The sequence below is a fragment of the Hibiscus syriacus genome, unplaced genomic scaffold (assembly GCF_006381635.1).
Source record: "Hibiscus syriacus cultivar Baekdansim isolate YM2019G1 unplaced genomic scaffold, ASM638163v2 tig00111410_pilon, whole genome shotgun sequence".
NCBI lineage: Eukaryota > Viridiplantae > Streptophyta > Magnoliopsida > Malvales > Malvaceae > Hibiscus > Hibiscus syriacus.
Window position 1 is genome coordinate 726,233 of NW_024063087.1, and position 20,816 is coordinate 747,048.

Below are 20,816 nucleotides of genomic sequence, written 5' to 3' on the forward strand. Positions count from 1 at the left end.
TAATAACTCAACTTTCTGTAAACCTTTAGCGGACAACTTATTACCGCTTATTTATTTCCTCTTACTCAAATCAATAATGCTTTAAACAATTTAATGCTTACACTACAAGAAAATATACCTTTAATGACACACGAACGATGACACACGCTAATTTATGACTTGCAAAACAGGTGTGTCATAAAAAATGTCATGTTTTTTAAAATCTGAATGATTTAGGACTTACAATAATGTGTGTCATATTTAATAGTCATAATCCAAAAATTTGCAAAAACACGGAGTACACTTTTTAATTGTGTGTCATCTGTAAAAGTCGTCTTTTAATTTCCCCCCATTATTTTCATCCTTTTTTCGCTTCTTCCCCTCATAATCAGTTCACGCCTAATGTTTTGCACTCCTTTCATTCTCTCATTTTCTCTCATGCTTTTCATCCCGATTCTGTTCTTCTTGTTAGGCCCGAGTTTATACTTATTTTGGTATAAAAAATCACTAATTTGGATAGGTCTAGCATATACCATTCCCCAGCTTTGAGTTCCAGCGCCGACGTCGACTAGTGACGATAAATCCCTTATTAAATCTCAGTGCAGTACCGTCAAACTTGAGCCAAGTGATGATCACCCTCGATAATGGCGCATACAGAGAAAACAAAACTCGACCTCTTCCTTCAATGGATTCAAGTTCACTTCTTCAAATCCCTAAACTTAATTTTACTCCAACCCTTTACATTTCAATTCCCTCTCGTTCAACGAACAACGATTTTGATTCAGGTGAACGGAGCTAAATTCTGCGGCTGCAATATCAAGTATTGCGACTCCACCAAAGGCTTCAGTATTTATTCCTCCAATGATTCCCCCAAAGATGGTCAGCTGTAAATACCCTTTTAAAGAAGAGTTGAAAAAAAACTATTTTTATTTAATTGGTTATTATTGGGTCAATTGGTTTTACGGGGAAAAAACTGGGCAGGGGTTCTTCTTGTGGTTCCATTGGATTTAGCAATAACTCCGATGAGAGTACTGCAAGACTGCAAGATCCTTTAATTGGAGCAGAGTGTAGAGCGATGTTTCAAGAAGGAAAAGTTGATGATAGATTTTTAATGATTTTATTTCTTATTATGGAACGTCTCCAAAAGAATTCTTCGTGGAAACCGTATGTACTTAACATATTTGATTGTTTTCTTTTAGTTTTCTTTTATTTATTATTTATGTGGATTTAAAGATTGGTTCAGGTATCTTGATATGTTTTCCACCACTTTTGGGAATCTTTTATGGTTTACCGATGATGAGATGCTGGAATTGAGAGGAACAATCTTATATAGAGCAACTAAATTGCAGGTAAATATAAGCATATAGTTTAACGTTTCTCTTGAAGATGAAATGCATGTAATTTGACTACCATGATGATGAAAGTTAGTGTAATTTTTTTATAGAAAAAGGATTTGATTTATGTGCACGAAGATAAAGTGAAGGGTTTGGTGAAGAAACTTCTTGCTCTTGTCAGAGTTTCAAAAAGGTCGGTATTAATTACATCCAAAAAAGTAGGAATCAAGTGTGTTTATTTTCCTTTTTCCCAATTATGAATTATTGTTAATGCTTCTTTTGCAGTGAGGTATGCTTTGAAGATTTCCTTTGGTAGGGATCTCCTCAAAATGAACTCTTTCTTATTCTCTCTCAAAATGGGGTGGGTGGGGACAATGAAGGAGATTGACTATGATATAATGACATTCATTGCACTTCGAACTTTGGTGGTTAATACTGCGTGATTTCTGTAATGCTAGGGTGAATTCTATATTTTGGTCTCGTGCTCTGAACCTTCCTCTTCCACATTCTTATGTATTTCCCCAAATTCAAGAAGATACTGAGACAACTTGTCCAATTGAAAGAAGTTTTGAGGTGACCATCAGTCATAGTGGACTAAGTGGAGAGCCTGTTAATGAAATTGATGGAAAAAGTGAGGTTACACTTTAGTTCTTACCACTTTTGTGCCTGGATCTTTCCTCTTATTTGCTTTCACAGGTGAAAGTTTATTGTATTAACATGGAGCTGAGGTTAAAGATTTTTATTTATTTTGGGTTTATATCAGGATTTGAGGGTCATGAGAATGATAACAAAGTCAATGGAGCAACTTCCACAGCGAAACAAGAAGAAACTATCTGGGTGGAGGGTCTTCTCCCTGACATTGACTTTTGCAACCATGGTATGTTAGTTTTTATTAGTAAGTGGCTCTCTAGTCAATTGGTTAGAGTCTATTCTCATTGAATTTTTTGGTTGTTAATTTTATTTTAAGACTTGAAGGTAGTGGCAACATGGGAAGTTCCTGTCCCAAAGGTAAGCATTAATGCATTATTATTTGTAATCAATAAGCTTAAATCTTAGTATTATTGGAAACGTTCTTTAATAAAATGTAAGTTCCACTGTCAATATGCCTTTTGTTCCTAATTGTATGTGTTGTTAATTAGTTCCCTTTGTTTGGGGCTCTGCTGCTATGCTTTTAACTGATCTATGAATTACTTGTTTTTACCTTTATGATATCCTTTGTGTATTCTATTTTTCATGCATATAGCATCGCAAGCCTATTTCAAAGTTAAATTACTATTAATAGTCTATTCCCGAGGACATTTAACTTATATGTGACTTTTGTGGTTACCAGCTGATCGGTATGTAATTTAGTAATCTAATTTGCTAAATCAGTGTGATTGAGTAATTCCTGTTTCCATACTTTATGCATTATTGTCCGTGTTTCCCACCTTAGAGGGATTGTAATTGGAGTTCTATGTGCCAATGTGGGTATTTGAGTTGTACTATATTTCCCGTTTAGAAGTTGTGAATTAAGCATGCTGATAAACATAATTGAATTATTTTGATTCTTAGTTTTGACATAATTGGACTACTTAGCGTTGTACTATTCTTGTTCCTTATCACTTCAGTTTCAATTTTCTTTTGCAGATATACAATGAGCAAATAACATATTTATTGGATCCAAATCAAAGAAACCTGCAAGTAGAATGGATTATTATTTAACTTTTCAGTTTCCAAATCAATGTTGTTTTGTAACTTTTCTATATATTGGTAATTGCTGATGAAACTTAGATGGTGTTTTATTGGTTTTATGGCTTAATTGGGTAAATCCAGAGAAACATTGTGGATTTTGTGCTATAATCCTTCTGATACACAAACAAAAAGCTGATTTTTGGCTTTTTACTAGACTGTACATGGATGCTTAAGTTGTCTCGATCTAACCTATATATCAAGATATGTGCATTATTTGTTAAAGATGGGATTTATCTAAATTCACTTAGACCAGGAAAGTTTAGTTGAATGCCCTCCTTTGTTTGATTGATTAAGGATGTTCAGAGTTCAAACCCACTATGTTACTCCTTATAATCATTGGAATCTATAACTAATTTTGGTAAATGGATATCAATCACCTTTTCCTCTAAGTGAAATAGAATTCAGTAGCAAGTTTGAATGAAAATCATCATTATAACCGATAAGGATGGGTGAATTACCCATATGTAAATAGATGTATCCCCTTAAATAACAGTGTAACTGTGAGAAATGAAAAGTAAAGCTTTTAAAGCTTAAGATACCTTTACCACAAATTTACTTGATTTTTCGTTCTTTTCATATTACTTAGTGGTGAGTGATGACTTGATAACCATAAATGAAAATGTTTTCTCTTTACAAATGTTTGGACTACTTTATGTTCTCACCTGAAGATAGTTGATGCTTGATTAATATATGAAAAGTATTAATTCCTATATGTCATCAGCAGTTGGTTCAAATAAGGAGTGGAAACCAAAGGTGATCAGCTCTAATTTTGGGAAGGGTTCGGGAACAGCTGGTGCATCTGATGTTCCTACTAGTTTAGTTGAAGCCAATGCTCATTCGCAGCCTGTTTCAAGAGTTCTCGACTCTGAAAAAGCTACTTCAAAATTGCAGAAGAAGCTAGAGGAGTTGCATCTAAGATCTTATAATCTGTTAGTATCTTTTGTGATAATCTGAGAACATTCTTGGTTTTTTGTTTTCAAATAGCCATAGGTGATGGATATTATGTTTGTAACTTAATGTGAATATATTGTATGCAAATGGATTGCTTATATATAATATGATATATATATATATATTTAGTATTATGAGGCATTAAATGTGATTTGGTTTGATTATTTGTCAATCTACAATATATATATATATATATATATATATATATATATATATATATATATATAACAATAATTTACGAAATACAATCACGACACACGAATGTGTGTCATCTTTTTTAATGGTGTGTGCTTCAACGACACGCAATGTAAGTCATACATGCATGTCATAAATTTATGACACACAAATGTGTGTCATCTTAATTTATGACGGGTGCTTCAATGACGCTCAATGAACGTCATAAATGCGTGTCAAAAATGTGCATCATAAATTTGTGTCATAAATGCGCGTCATAAATTTATGACGCATAGTTGCACGCCATCTTAAATTCATGTCGGTGGCTTCAACGACAGGCAAATGTGTGTCATCCGCACCCATAGATGATGCGTAATGCGCGTCACTAAAGGGGGTTTTTCTACTAGTGTTAGCTTAAATATTTCTAACTTATTTAAGCTTACCTAGATGAAGCTCATAATCATCACTAGATTCAGAAATCTCCTCTGGATCCTCATCTGATTCGACTTCTCTTGTAATCCCTTTTAAACTTTTTAATGGATATTTCCAATTTAGAAACTTCGTTAAATGTTGGGGCATTTCTTCCACAGAATGGAGGAAAATCCCTAATAACATCCACCCTTCTAAGTTTTCTTTATATAAATCGTGTTGGGTCCCTTTGGGTCGATTCCAATCTCGACATTCTTTTTAACATTTTCGACTTCCTTACCTTTGTCTTTAGTTTCTGACATTTGAACATAGTCAAAATCATCCTATAATAGTAAAGAGTAACTTTACTCCCAATAAGCATCATCACAGTATAAATACAACTATCAGTAAACTTTTGACATCATAATGGCATGTATACACTTTTTAACTCAAAACAAACTTGGTTTAGACCTAGAATCGGCTAAACCTTTAGCTCTGATGCCAATAAATGTAACACTCATAACCCATATAATTATACATATACATATTATAGTTGTCACCTGAAATTTCTAAAAACATTTTTCAATTCAATGTGATTTAAAATTTCTTTTCTTAAAATGATAAATGATATTATAAAAATATCATACCATATCAAATTATCACATACTATTTAAAACATATATTAATATGGATTTATGCTATCCATATTGAAACAGAGTAAAATAGTTTAGTTTAACCATTACAAACCATTTTTCAAACTAGTTCAACAAAGCAACTAAAACATTAATAATTATATGCCACTAACAAAGTCAAAATTTCATCATAGGATGTCTTACTGATATTATAGTTTATTCCTGGATGCTCGGAGTGCCCTGTACTCTTTACTCTACTTTTGACTTTTTTTGCCTACGCGTGAAAATCATCACACGCTAAGTATATACTTTGTGAGGCAATTTAAAATAATAAACAGTGCAATGCAACTCATGCATGAATTTCAATTTCAAAATCAAAATGCCATAAAATCATGTTACTTGCATATCCAGTATTTTACCATGATCAAAATAATATAACTGAATATAAAATTTCTTACCAATATACTTGCCATTTATTACATAAGCTCATAAGCTTATTTTCATGCTTACTATTTATTAACCAATAAACCATAAATCATAACCCAATATAAAACCTTGAGGACCCTGGGTATTCAAGTAATATTTGCACCGTAGTGCTACATATAAGGTTGTGCCCACCATATACACTTAGTGTCCTTACACACTATAGTGCAATATAAACCTGCAGTTGCTATACTCTATGGCATGCCAACTAAACCCTGTCCCTCAATGACTTACTTGTGCATATAGTCTATTTTATTTGATCCATCCATGGCAAAGTATATTATCAATATTTAACATTGGGTAGTTTATACCCGAAATAACATTCATGGTAAAATATCACATTATTCATGATCAATGCATTATAATTTCACACTATGACATATCAATATCATATCGAAGTTATAAAAATGACATAATATAATGCTAATATAAACAAGGTCGACTTATCCCAAGTCTTCCTGATGATGTATAAAACATCTATGTACATTGTCATGCATGTATTGCACTCAGCTTGACACTTTATATATCCAAAATATGTGCCTCACTATAATCCACAATAAACCCTTTTATATTGGACTTGCTTCGATCACAAATCAATCACGATCTGTATAAATCACAAATTCATAACGATACATATGTTAGTATTGTACTAACATAAACACATCCCATAACAACTCCATAATATACTTGAAACTCATTTTCTACCAAATATTTAACACTTAATAATTCCTTTTAACATTGGCACCAACTTTTCTAATTTACACAAAATAGTCCTTCACCATTTTATCACTTAGATTCTTAATACAAAAAATTCCAGCATTGAAATTATTACCATTCAAATGCTTTTACAAAGGCATAATTACATTTAAGTACCCCAACTATCCGAATGTTGTACTTAAATCACCAATCTTTTCAAACTTCCAAAATAGTCATATTTCACATCTAAACACTCATTTAAATTCGAAAACAATAATTTCCAATATAGTACATCAACTATTAGGCAATTATACAACCATTTATAACTTTTACAAAATTATTGAATTGGTCCCTTAACTTTTCAAAAATTACAAAATGGTCCCCAAAATTTTCTAAGGCTTATATAATACTTCCTACATCATTTACAGACCTTATATAATTTTTGCATAATTTTTCTCACTCAAATACATCATAGCCGAATTCTTTATCCTTTAAAACTATGTTTTCATGATTTTGCTCGATTTTGATTCGATTCAACCATGAAATAAACTTTCAATCAACCTTATAACATCTCTACTATCAAATCTCTAATCAACTCTCATCAGAACACAAAGTTCTACAATTTCCTCTTTTGGCCGAATTTTAAAGAATAATTTCTAGGAAGATTGAACATGTTTTAACTATCAATCAAGCTTGAAAATTAATCTACAACCTCTAAATCATCAAGATTTATCATCAATTTCATGAATCCTATTGTGAACATAAACCCTTAGATTTGGGATCTTTGAATTCCAGCAAGATTAGAAAGAAATATTGGTACCAATTGATAGAGTTTTTCGCGTAGATCACTTTCCTATTTCACGGCATAACTCGAATTCCAAAGGAATTGACTCAGAAATGGAAAAACAAATATTTTTCCCTTACCTTGGTATAGCTCACGTCCATGGAGAGATGATAAACACTTTGGCATGAACTTTAGATATTTTTCATGCTTATCTACCTTTAAATTATCATTTAATGAATATTAAATTCATTAAATTGGGAAAATACAAATTTACCCTTAATAAAACTTCATAATTACATTTAAACCTATGCACCTCAACTTTATCATCTTCCAAATCATAACACATGAACATTATCCTCATCTATAATCCAAATATGAACAAATAATATCTTAGTTTAGCGATTTGCCCTTGCCTTTTTTCCAAAAATAACAACCTTGCCACTTTAATCCAACGATCCAAATTAAACATGAAATTAAATCTTCAAATCCAAATATTTATATTATTTTCCAAATTTAAAAATGTGAAAATAATATATATTTTCGAAGAAAATTGTAACTTTTTAAAATTACCATTTTGGTCCCTAAACTTTTCAAAGTTTATACTTTGGTCACCAAACTTTAGAAATTTATAATTTGGTCACTCACTAAATCCATTTATGGAATAACATTCTTTTTGGGAAAATTACCACTTAATTCCTTAAATTTTTACAAATTTTCTACTTTAACCATCAAACTTTCAAAAATTGCATTTTAGTCATTATCTAAATTTTTGGGGTATATTGGGAAAATTTGCACAGGACTATCTTGGGAAAAATTCAGTTCCAAACTAGCGACCACCGTTCAAAAGAGATTTGGACAACAGCGGCATCAGGGAAGCAAAAGTGAACGCGAGGAGAATGAGGAAGAAGAAGAGAAAGGCTACAACCGCAACAGTCGTTCATCACTTTTTCTTCCTCCTTCTCCCGTAGTTCGTTGCACCATAACTGGAAACCAAGCTGGAGACGATAAAAGAGAAGAAGAAGAAGAAGAAGAGAGTTTTTTTAATATTAAAAAATATGCCATATGGCATTTTTAATGGGTTAATAGTCAAACTTAACGGTCTGTCATGGCGTGACTCGTTTTGAGTTACGGAATGAAACGTTAGGCACCAAACAGGAACGAAAAAAGTGTTAGGCACTGAACTAGAAAAACGAGCATATGTTGGGCACCTTTTGTATATTTAAGTGTATATAAAAAGAAAAAGAAAATTAGTGACTATTTTGCAAAAACATGGCAACATTGGGAGACTAAAGGGGAAAACCCTAAAACTTTAATATAAACCTAATTTATTAATCTAAAAACCTAAAAATAAACCTAAACTAAGCCTCCACACCCCTTTTTTCTCCACTCTATCCTCTCCATTCTATGTGACATCGCTCGTCCAAAGAACACCAAGGGCTCCATTAGTCGGCCACCATCCTAACGGTGGTTCTCGCAACTCAGTTTCTGCAATCGCAACGCGATTTCCAAATTCGCAATGTGATTTCCAAATTCGCAACACGGAATTTCAAATTCGCAACTCGATTTCTGAATTCGCAACGCAAATTTCTTTTTCACAACACAAGTTTCCTTTTCACAACAAGATTTTCTAAATCAAAACACGAATTTTTTTTTCGCAACTCGATTTTTGAATTCGCAACACGAATTTTAATTTCGCAATAGCTTTTATTTTCACAACACAAATGTTTTGGGTATATAAACTACGCAGCAGCAACTCATAACCTAAATCCCTAAATCGCAACTCATTCCATCTCCATCTATCACTATCTCCGGCGACATTCGTTCCTATATCCAACGATATCCTTCCACATCTCTATTTTTTTTTACATAATTTAATTTCTATATAATTTTTCATTGATTTCTCTCCCAAATTATCAACTATCAACTTAATAAAGGTATGTTTTTCTCTAAGTTAGTGATGATATCTAGTTTATAGCTCGTTTGTTTAGTAAATTAATTTACAATTTGTAGAATGAAATCATCTAATGTTTATCATGTTTGGATAGATTTGTGTTTTGGAGGGTCATGGGAGAATGTTCATGGTGTTTTACAATATATGCCTTTACCCATGAATCTTAAACTAAAACTGTCATTAAAAAAGTTAACTTATGAAACTCTAATGTTACGTGTTGCAAAGAAATTGAATTTAGAGCCTCTAAGTGGATTTAGGCTATCTTATCAGAGAAAATGTAAAGTTTATTTGTTAACCGACAATGAAGTTGTTTAACGATTCATTGCTTACATTAGTTTTTCACAAGATGATGTTACATTGTATGTTGTTGAACCTAGAAGTAGTGAAGTTGTGTCAGTAGTGGGTAGTAATCAACTAAGTTCTTCAACCCAATTTATGGTGCTCACAATGTACAACGTTGTTATCAACCTCAAAATTTAATGGTTCCACCACAATTTCATCACCAAGAAAATTTTGTTTCACCACATTTCCAATACTAAACACAATCTCAAAACCCACAACCTTTCCCTAATCCAAATCTCAATCAACTTTCAGCACCAAATTCTGGTTTTCGTATTGACCAGGTAGACGATGATGAGCCAACAGAAAAAATTGTGAGTACTAGTCAGTATTCGAAATTTGATCTTGGTCAATACCCAGGCTTTGATCTTGGTCAATACCCGGGCTTTGATCTTGGTCAATACTCAGATTTTGATGATGTTTCAAAAAGAAGAAATAGACCCTGCGTGTAATGATTTTGATATTTGTCAATACCCGAATTTTGATGATGAAACAACCGCTGCCGTGGAAGATATTGTTGATGATAATGAGGAGGAAGTTACGACTGTGAATGAACATGTTGAACATCCATTATGTAATTCATATAACCCTGAAGAAGAAAAAGAAGAAGAAGACTTCCCCGAAGAAAAGAAAAAGAAGAAAATGCCACGGGAGTATAACTAGAATATGCCAGAATTACTTCAGATACTGGAAGAAGAGTTGGTAAAGATAGCAGTTGATTGTTACACAAAAGTTATTCGTATCAAGAAAGATGATTGTTTTGATACAAAGGAAGACTTGAAGATAGCTTTGTATACGAAATGTGTGGAAGATGGCTATCAACTAAAAGTTAACAAATCAAGCAAATATCATTTTGAAACAAAGTGTATGATTGAAAAAAACTGTACGTGGCGTATGATTGCAAAGAGGATAAAAGATTGGGAAATGTTTCAAGTTAGGACTTTTATTGATAAACATACATGTTCAAGAACCCAAGTTTTTCCTCACCATAGACAGGCAAACAAAAAGGTGTTGGGTGGTTTTCTGGCTGAGTTAATGTTTTTGAATGGCAGGGTATATCGGGGACATGAAATTATGATTGACATGAATGCTCGGTTCAAGATTAGTATCTCATATTCTCAAGCTTGGAGAGCCAAATGTTATGCCTTGGAATTGTTGAGGGGGTCGCCAGAAGCATCGTTTGCCCAACTGTCGGCTTATTGTCACAATTTAAAGCTGAAAAATCTTAGGTCGGTAAATCATATCAAAATAGATAGAGATGGACGTTGAGTTGCTGTTTATCGCCATTGGTGCTTCGGTTAGTAAATCAATATAATTTTGTTGACTTATTTTTGTTAGTTACATACATTTCATATTTAAATGATTATATTTCTTGTGTATATTATTTTGTAGATTCGTTCGTTTATTTCTTGAATGCGCCCAGTTATTATAGTTGACGGAGCACATTTGAAAGGTCGATACCTTGGAGTAAACTTATAAGTAGTAGCCATGGATGCTAACAATGGGATAATTCCAATAGCTTACGGGGTTGGAAAAACTGAAACCTCTGATTCATGGACATGGTTTATGGGGCATCTTAGGGATTGCATAGGTCATATTAGCAATCTGATAATCATATCCGATAGGGCAAACTCAATTGACAACGCTGTTAGAAGGTGTTTCCCAGATGTTTTTCATGGACTTTGTGCTGTTCATTTGTATAGAAATCTAAAATCAAGGTCTGTTGGTATAAAAATCACAAATGGACATACAGGAAGGTTGTAAAAGCTTATCGGGAAATGGATTTTAATAAGAATATAAATTGTTTAAGACGTATTTTGCCTCAATGTTCTCAAACACTAGAAGATGTCGGGTTTGAAAGATGGTCAAGAGTACATCAACTTGGAGCAATATATGGTTTCATGACGTCTAATAGTGTAGAATCAATGAACGCTCTAAGTCGTCATTCCCAAAAATTATCCATTAATATGTTAATGGAGTTTTTTCGAGCCTCTATTCAATAGTGGTACTACAAGAAAAGAAACCATTCAGGTATTATTTCTTTAAATTCGTAACTTATCATATTTAATATATTTTACTAAATATTTTTTATTTAAAATTACAGGAACATTGGAACGTCGTGTTACACCATGGACTGAAAAAAAGATAACGAAACGTGTTATGAAGTCAACATCATGGAGAGTTAAACCATGTTCAAACACTTTGTTTGAAGTATTGGATAATAACTTAAATGGGCTTATCGATCTAAATGCAAAGACGTGTAGTTGTATGAAATGGCAAACATCTGGTTATCCGTGTGGCCATGTTATAAAAGTTTCTCTTTATCTAAACCAAGATGATTCAAGCGCATACGCTATGGATTGCTACACTACAGAAGTATATCAACAGACTTATGCCGAGATTGTCTACCCTATTCCACATCCTTCTTAGTTGGACATACCAGATGACTTACAAACAGTTTTGCCACTAATCATGGACAGCAGACTACCTGGCCGACCAAAAAAATCACGATCGTATACCATCTAAGGGTGAAGAGAAGAGGATATCGACATGTAGTCGGTGCAAGGAAAGTGGTCATACAAGGTTGACTTGTGGATCACCAGTGCCATCACAATCATCTTTTCCTCTACCAAAATATGGATCCTCATCAAAATCTAAAGCTCATATGGTGCCAAACAAAAGGAAATCAAAATCGTAATCAAAATCAAAATCCCAATCACAACCGGCTTCACCTTTTGGGACTTATTAACTTAGGTGATTTTTAAATGCAAACGTTGTATTATGTGTATTTTATGTGTGAATGCATACATTTTCAGTTAGACATGCATTAGTAACTTGAGTTTGAACATTGCTATGATCTGTTCAGTTGTTATCACTTATCAGATTGTTGTCTGTTATCTTTTTTAAGGTGTTTTCCTTGAATTCGCAACGCGAAAATCAAATTTGTGTTGTGATTTTCACGTTGTGAAAGTGTACCTTCAACAGATCTTTTTCGCCTTCAACATAATGTAGATTGAAATTAAACAACAAATCAATTAAACAAAAAAACAATTCTTATTTACACTTAGCAACACATTGATACATCAATTAGCCCCAGACAGTACATCCAAATGCTCCTAACAATAGGGAGCTTACATCCAAATACATCAATTTCACACAGCTCACTTGAAGGATTAACCTGCAGAAACATTATGGCCATGAGATTTTCTACACATCTAAAAACAACAAATATGAGATGAAATTATTGAATTCTAGGTACTTAACCAAACATTTTCAAACCAACAAAGAGTATATATGTTAACAACACTTGCTCAAACTTACCAATAACAAATGGTTGTTTATGCACACTTTCAGCACGCGGATGCAGGTAGGCAACGTCTCGCATATATCTCTCTAGCCATAAAATGCCAAAACCACAACCCTACTACACCTCTATCTCTATCTGTGGGAGGTAGAAACTATTTACCTCCTGTCGTCATACCTTCCAAGCACATGCATACAAGAGGACCACAATCCCCTCTGGCTCCCACCATTTGTTATGGCGCTGTCTCGTCTCTCATCATTGTAACTTTTAACTTATTTTGCTTCTTGTTTCCTTAATTAGTCCAATAATCAATCGCATCCAAGTATTTAGCCAAATGAACGCTCCATCACCTACAAATAACATCTTTCAAATCAAACAATGGTATGTAATTCAATATGCTCTCATATACTATCGTCTTCAGGGATGGGAGCTGAAGCTCGACGAGAAGCCAATGACGACGTTCCATAACAGGGATAAACACCTGCAATCATAAATAATAATTCAATTGCGCACATCAAATAAAATTTATGAACACCTTTAAATATGTAAAAATAAATACTAACCTTATCGATCTCCCACCACGCAGGATAAATGATAGTTTTTCCATTACCCAACGCATATGAAGCATCTCTTTGATCCTTTAAGTGAGCTACGTGAAAAGACAAAGGCATAATAATTCATCACGTCTTTTTTATTTTCTTCAATTTCCTTATAATCAGAAGACGTGACACCCATGCATCAATATGTTGTTTTATAAAAAAATACATATATTAGTGAATTTAATGGCATACTATTGGGGTGAAAGAAGACGTAATGGCATGTCCATGACGTCTGATACGTGAACCCCATCGTGCAAGAAAAACTCGACGTAAAGCATCTACCTTATCGGGCCGCTAAAAATAAATTAATACAAAAATCAGTAAATAAATAAATAAATAAATAATGTCGAAAAAAGGTTATTTGCATTTTTAGTATAGTATTAAACAATCTTACCTCATTGTGTAGAGTATGAACCTCATTCTGCAACGATGAAACAATCTCACGTAGAGCGGCTACCTCATCACGTAAAGTAGATACCTCACCACATAAAACACCATTGTCATCGCGTAAAACATCTACCTCACCACGTAAAGACCGTACCTCATCATGCCATGCACCATTGTCGTCACGTAAAGTACTGACCTCATCACGCAAAGCACTGACCTCATCACGTAACTCCCCTAACTCATCTCGTGGAGGTGGAGAATAGGGAGATAAATGTCATGCCATCTTTGCAAGTCCCCTATCATGAGGTGATGATGGAGAAGAGGCTCGATGATGTGATGGAATAGGTGATGGCTCTCGGTGTGGAGTTGTATAATCGGCTCGATCAGGTAATGGCTCTCGGTGTCGAGTTGTAGAATCGACTCGATCAGGTGATGGCTCTCCAAGTGGGGGGTGCTCATCATCCATCCCATTAAAAAATGGCTACTAGCTTACCACCAATCAGTGGCAAGCTCAGCCTCTGTGGGTGTCAGCCTCTGTAATGGATAGTTTGCCTCCTAACAATATAAAAGCTCAAACAAAGTTAAACGTCTACTAGTAATAACTTGTTTATATATGGTAGTATTTGTGTCAACTTACATCATTCATCATCGTATATGGTAGTAAATCTTCCCAATCCAACAACCGAATCCTCCTCTAGGTAATAGCCCTAGGAATATCATTTGAAATTTTTATGGCATATGTCTGCATGCTAGGAAAAGCCTCAAATATCCAAATCTACAAACAATATAATACACAAACATTAATTTTAGTAATTGTTGAATAATTAATTATAATTTTGGAAACATTACATAGAAATTCTTACCTTAAAGGCCCAAATAAAGCCTACCAAAGTGTATTTGGAACCATGGCCACGCAAACTATGATGGTCCTCAAAGGCAGGCGACAACTTTTTCCAGGTAGCTTTCCATAGATATGAACCCCACGGAAACACGTTCCATGCATTTAGGTCCTCTACCAATAATATTAAATCCTCATAAATAGGTTGTCTGCCCTCTTTGCCTAAAAAGCCGGCATTCAAAAGTAATAAAAGGCATACTCGGACAACATCAAGGTCATCCATCCAAGTAAAACCATCTTTAAGAAGTAATCTTTTCAAATCGTCGACGTGTAAACTGGGCTTCACCTTTACCAGCTAAGGAAAAACCCGAAATAACCATGATGGGCGGGTGATATGACTAGTGTACCGACCTACTTCATCGTGTCATCCAAAACGTAGACCAGTGATTAAGCAAAACTCCTCCCGCCCAAAACAAGTATACACCGATAGAAAATGAAACCATATCTCTTCATCACCACGTTGTATCCTCTCGGGTAGATCGTTAGTCATGGTCTAAAGAAACAAATGGGTCAACATAGCATCTCCACCTGGATGTTGTACTTTCAGCCATGGCCCGAAACAAGTATTCTCAAACAAATTTCTTTGTACAGGTGTAAGTGTTGACGCAATTGTAGTGGCTAGGCTTAATTTATTCCTTAAAGTCAATGACGCCAAAAAAATTCCTAACAAAAACAATAAATATACCAAGTTAGATATACCAAAACCTACAAATTACACGCTATAAATAGACATGATATTAACCAGTGAAAATATAGCCAAATATGTTTCAAACTAGCACAGTATTCACCCAAGTCATTATTCTATCATAGTTCACTAAATACATCAGATAACATTCCAGAAGTAAGCACTTATATAAACATTTAAAAGGACAACATATAGGTTTAGTGCAGGTTCAAGGACAACATAAAGAGTAGTAGTTTATTCTTGAAACTTAAATTCGCAACACTGTGAAGTTAGTATTTATCTTTGTTTTTTGGTTGAAGTAATGCAATTCATTCAAGTTTCAATTTGCAGAAGAAAAGTAGTTTTTGAAACTTAAATTCGCAACACGAAAATGAAATCCGTAACGCGAAAATGAAAATTACAACGCGAAACTAAAATCGCGTTGTGATTTTCATTTTCGTGTTGCGAATTTAAGTTTCAAAAACTATTCTTCTGCAAATTGAAACTTGAATGAATTGCATTACTTCAACCAAAATACTAACTTCACAGGGTTAAAGACTAAACAGTTTAGTAGTATTGGTAGCAACCGAATGAATTTACTAAGCAATCTAAGTGAAATGGTTAATCTATATATTGAAATTACCAGTAAATTTATCTTCAATTTAAATATGAAAAATCTAATAATAATACAAAAAATTCAAAATAAAAATAATTAAAAAAAACTAACCATCGGTGGTTGATTTTCCATTTGTGGCTGTGAATGGTTGTGAGAGGGTGGCTCTAAGAGATGGAGATAGAGGGGGTCACCGGATATGGGGACGGATGTCGTCGGAGATGGGGACGGATGTCGTCGTAGAGAGTGAGAGATGGAGATGGGATTGAGTTGTGATTTAGGGTTTTAGGTTATGAGTTGTGATTATACTGTTTACATTTGTGTTGCGAAAGTAATATTGTGTTTCGAATTTGAAAATAAAATTCGCGTTGCGAAAATAAACACGCTTTACGAATTTGACTTCTGTGTTGCGAATTTAACTTCTGTGTTGCGAATTACAAATTTGTGTTGCGATTTACAAATTCGCGTTGCGATTTACATATTCGCGTTGCGGAAAAGAAATTCGAGTGGAGAATTTCAAAACTGAGTTGCGAATCTGGAAAATTCACATTGCGAATTTGGAAACTGTTTTGCGAAATTGAAGTTTGCGTTGTGAATTCGAGATCGCATTGCGAATTTGTTGGTCGTTTTTGCAAATCCAAAAAAAGTTGGTTAAAATCGTATATTATAAGGCATTTTCGGTCACTGAAGTTATTTTCTCTTCAAAAAATGGGGAAGAAACCATTATATAATATGTTTTTGTGGTTTCTATAACCCATTCCATGAAAAAGATTTACATTTTTATTTTTATTTTTATTTGCATATGACTTGTTGAGGAGCATTCGGGACCACCATTGTTATTGGCAAATGATGTGGAAGAGGGTGTTTGGGACTGTTAGCACGAAATTAAAGATGTTAGGACCTTGGTTTGGGGTTGTTGCTCACATGGAAAAGAGCTGCTGGGACTTGTTGACAATAACTGTTGGCATGGACGAGCATTGGGGACCACTCAACATGTGACTCGGCTGTTAGGGTGTGGCTTGTGTGCTGATGTGGCTTCATCGTGGATGGGGGACCATGGGTGACTGCTGAAAAGTTATTGGGAGTGCAAAGGAAACACTAGGGTTTCTCACAAGTGTTGATATGTTTTGGGTCTGATTTAATTTTGGGTTTAGTTGTAAATGGGCTCGGGTATTGTTTTAAGTTAATGAGTGGGTGATGCAATGTATAACGGGTTATTTGGTTTGCATTTGGTGTTGAAATTAGACTTTAATGAACATTTAGATTTATGAATTTATTGGATTTTATTTTTGGGTAATTTTGGTTTCCTTTTTTTCGATCGAATGACTCAGCATGAATTTTGACTTTTAAATTTTGATGCCAAACGATTATCAAAATAATTTAACAATCCCTTCAGATCTTAGGTGAAATTTAATTGGGTCCCCAATCATTGAAATTTGATGATTAATCTTCAATCGAATAAATCCAAATCCATCTTCATCTGTCCATATTTGATTTAAAACCCACTTTTCCTTAATGTTAATTCACCAAACACAATCCTTCTTTGATTGTTTCCAATTTGAGTCAAATTATCAAGACAAAATTAGGGTGTGACAATAACCAATCCGAATAAGGAAAAGCACGAAGTTTAATTTGATCGTCGGTTACTACCTGAGGTTTCATGCTTGAACAAACCAAATGAAATTCGATAAGATGTTTATAAGAATTTTCACTATGCAATCCATGGAAAGTCGGCAAAAGATGGATTACCATTGTCTTAAGCTCGAATGGTGTTTCTCCTTTCGGGAATACTATGCATAATGGTTGTTATACGGTAGGTGTCACAATTAGTTCTTGAATTGTATGTTCATCCATCGGGATCGATTCTTCATTGTCGAACTTGAAGTGAGTTTCAGCATCAGAAGATGTTTGGGGATTTGGTTCTGGTTGTTCTTGGAGTTTGTCATGCTGTTGATTTTGTTGTCTTCTTTTTCGAAGTGATCGATTGCTCCGATTTCTGGGTTATAATCAACTAGTTCTTCTAGAGTTTTCCTGGTCATAGATCAAACAAATGATATTAGTAATTTACCGAAGTCCCCAACAACGACGATAATTTGACAAGCATTGGTATTTTCAAATAAATAAGCCCTATTTTCTAATAAATAAGCTTAAGAAATTAATATAGAAAAGATAGGGGTAGATCCACAAAGAATTTGAAAATGCTAATATCAATTGTTTGAATCCTATTTGTGGTGAAAACAAAAAAGAAAATGGGGGTTTTAAATATGATAAATAAATTGTAAATAAATAAAAGTACATTAGAAAGAAATTAAGAAAAATAAAGAGAGTAAATTTTAAGAAAAATATCAATGAAATAAAATAGTTTCAACCTTTGCTTTACCTCAATTCCTTCGGATCCACGAAATGAATTTTACTTCGGGATATATAACATTTACAGTTTACAACGCCCAACCCTTGTAACTTACATTTCTTTCCGGTAACCAATATTCCGAAGGCAATCTAAGGAATTCAGTCCTTGCTTGGACTAACCACAACAATCATCGTTAGTAACAAAACAGTTTTAAGCGCTAGAAAAGCCCAACTCAGGTTACGTTGTCTCAATTTCTCTTAGTGGACCGCCCCTAAGAGTGTTCATAGAAAGTCGAACTTAACACCAGTCGATTCTTCCTCCCAACTTTAAATCAAAACAACATTCAAACCAATGAGCTTCTTTTAAAATGAAGGTGTTGAGATTTTTAAAAGAAAGGTCGATTGTCAATCCAAGTTTGTAGAAAATTAATAAAAATATTCAAAGATATTAAGTGATTTTCAATTCTCATCAAATGAATTGAGTCATCGATAAGTCTTCAACTAATTGAGAAATTAGTTAAGCATAATTGAAATCATATTAAACATTTAAAAGAAAAATAAAATAAAAAACTAGAATAAAACGAAGTTGGAAAAGAAAGAAAAACTTATAAGATAAACCCCAGTAAAAAATAAAAGCTAAGTACATTTTAATCAACACCCCAAAGGGGTATTTATAGTCTTCTAAAGCCCTAAAGATAAAACAAATAAATTTAAAATAAATCCTAAGATAATAGAATTCAAAATAAAAATAATCTCAAATATTTTAAACTTCAAATAATTCAAAGATAATCGTCTGAAATTCTTCTAAAAAATGCTGACTAAATTATTCTTCTAAAAATGTTGACTATATTGTCTTTTAAAAGCCCTTGTTGACTGGACTGCCAAAATCTGTCATGTATGACATTGTCATGCCCAAAGTAATATCCATGTCTTCAGCCATGATTCTAGAAAATAAAAAATAAAAACTACATAACTTACTCTTTTAATGTTGTTTTCCGAAAATCACAAACCTGCACAGAGTTGAATAAAATCAACCCAAATCAACCGTAATAAAAGATACAACAATGAGTATTTAATGACAAAATAAAATACTCATAGCAAGGTTTTGAAATTTTTAATTTTGTAACGCTCAAAACCTTATCGAAAGAATCTGACCCATCCAAACTCCTATATTGGTTATCAAAACGAATAACTTAAAAACCATTTCCACATTTTAAAATAATTTAAAACTCAAAAGATTGTATAAAAATATAAGTGCATATATAAACAAAATTAACTATTGTGGGTTATTTAACTAGAGCTATGACATTTACCTGAAATATGAAATAGTAGAACTTTAATAGAATTTACAAACCAAAGGTTCATACTATTACACACGTCCACTTGAGAAAGTATAGGTACTATACAAATAGTCAAAGTTTATGGGATTTGTGCATTTTTGGAGCTAGGGGATAATTTTAGTTTAATTCCTCAAGTTTCTGTATGTTTTATTGTAGCCATCAGTTTATATTAATGAAAACTTTCTCTTGTGATCTCAAATTTGTGATTTCATACATTTTAGCTCATTTGTATGTATATTTCACTTTTTGTTGCTTTTTACATTTGACATATTATTTTAATAATTTATATTTTAGTTGTGAATGTTATTGATTGTTTTATTGCGATTGAAATGACCAGTTTGTATGATATTTACATTAGTTGCCATAATTCTTTTTGTTCTTGTTATTTGTTCTTTAAAATTACCACATTTTAAATTTGATTATTAGTTTTTGCATTGTTTGCTTAAGTTTCTATTATTTATATTCATCTGCCATGCTTGCATTTAAGCCATTTTAATCACTGCATTTTATGTTTTGGGCCTGTTATGAATATATATATATAATATATATATATATATATATGTAGATACTCATTTTCTTCTATATTTTTTATTTTATTTTATTTTACACATATATATCTATATATATATATATAGTTTGCAAACAGTTTTTTGAAAATACGTATATAATATATAGTTTCTAAAAACATTTTGAAATGTATTATAATAGTTTTTAAAATTTTTAGAAAATATATAGTTTTTAAAAACATTTTTTGAAAATTATATAGTTTTTAAAAAACATTTTTGAAAATTTATATATATATATAGTTTTAAAACATTTTTAAAAATTATATATATAGTTTTTAAATAATTTTTTATATTTTTATTATTATTATTATATTTATTTACTTTTCATTTATTTCATTTTGTCTAGGGTCCATATGTCCAAAACGGGCAAGAGTCCAAGTCATGGTTCGAGTTCAGAACAGGGCCTGACCCAGCCTAAAAAAGGAAACTAGGGTTTCCTGTTTAGGACAACCAATCAACAGGTCAATGGCGCCGCAAGGGAGCAAACCAATGGCCAACGCATTTCCCGGCCACACAACGGGACTGAACCATCCCGAGGCGACCGGTGTAACATGCACGGAGATCTCGGTCAACCAACAACCAAATCTCGAGATCGTCGAGACCCAAACGGCCAAAATCGAGCTATAAAAGCCTC

General features: G+C 33.2%; 1 pseudogene; it reads left to right on the forward strand.

Annotated features, from left to right (window-relative positions):
- The first annotated feature begins 623 nt into the window (after window positions 1–623).
- Window positions 624–2,488, forward strand: LOC120162934 (annotated as a pseudogene).
- The last annotated feature ends 18,328 nt before the right edge of the window (window positions 2,489–20,816 follow it).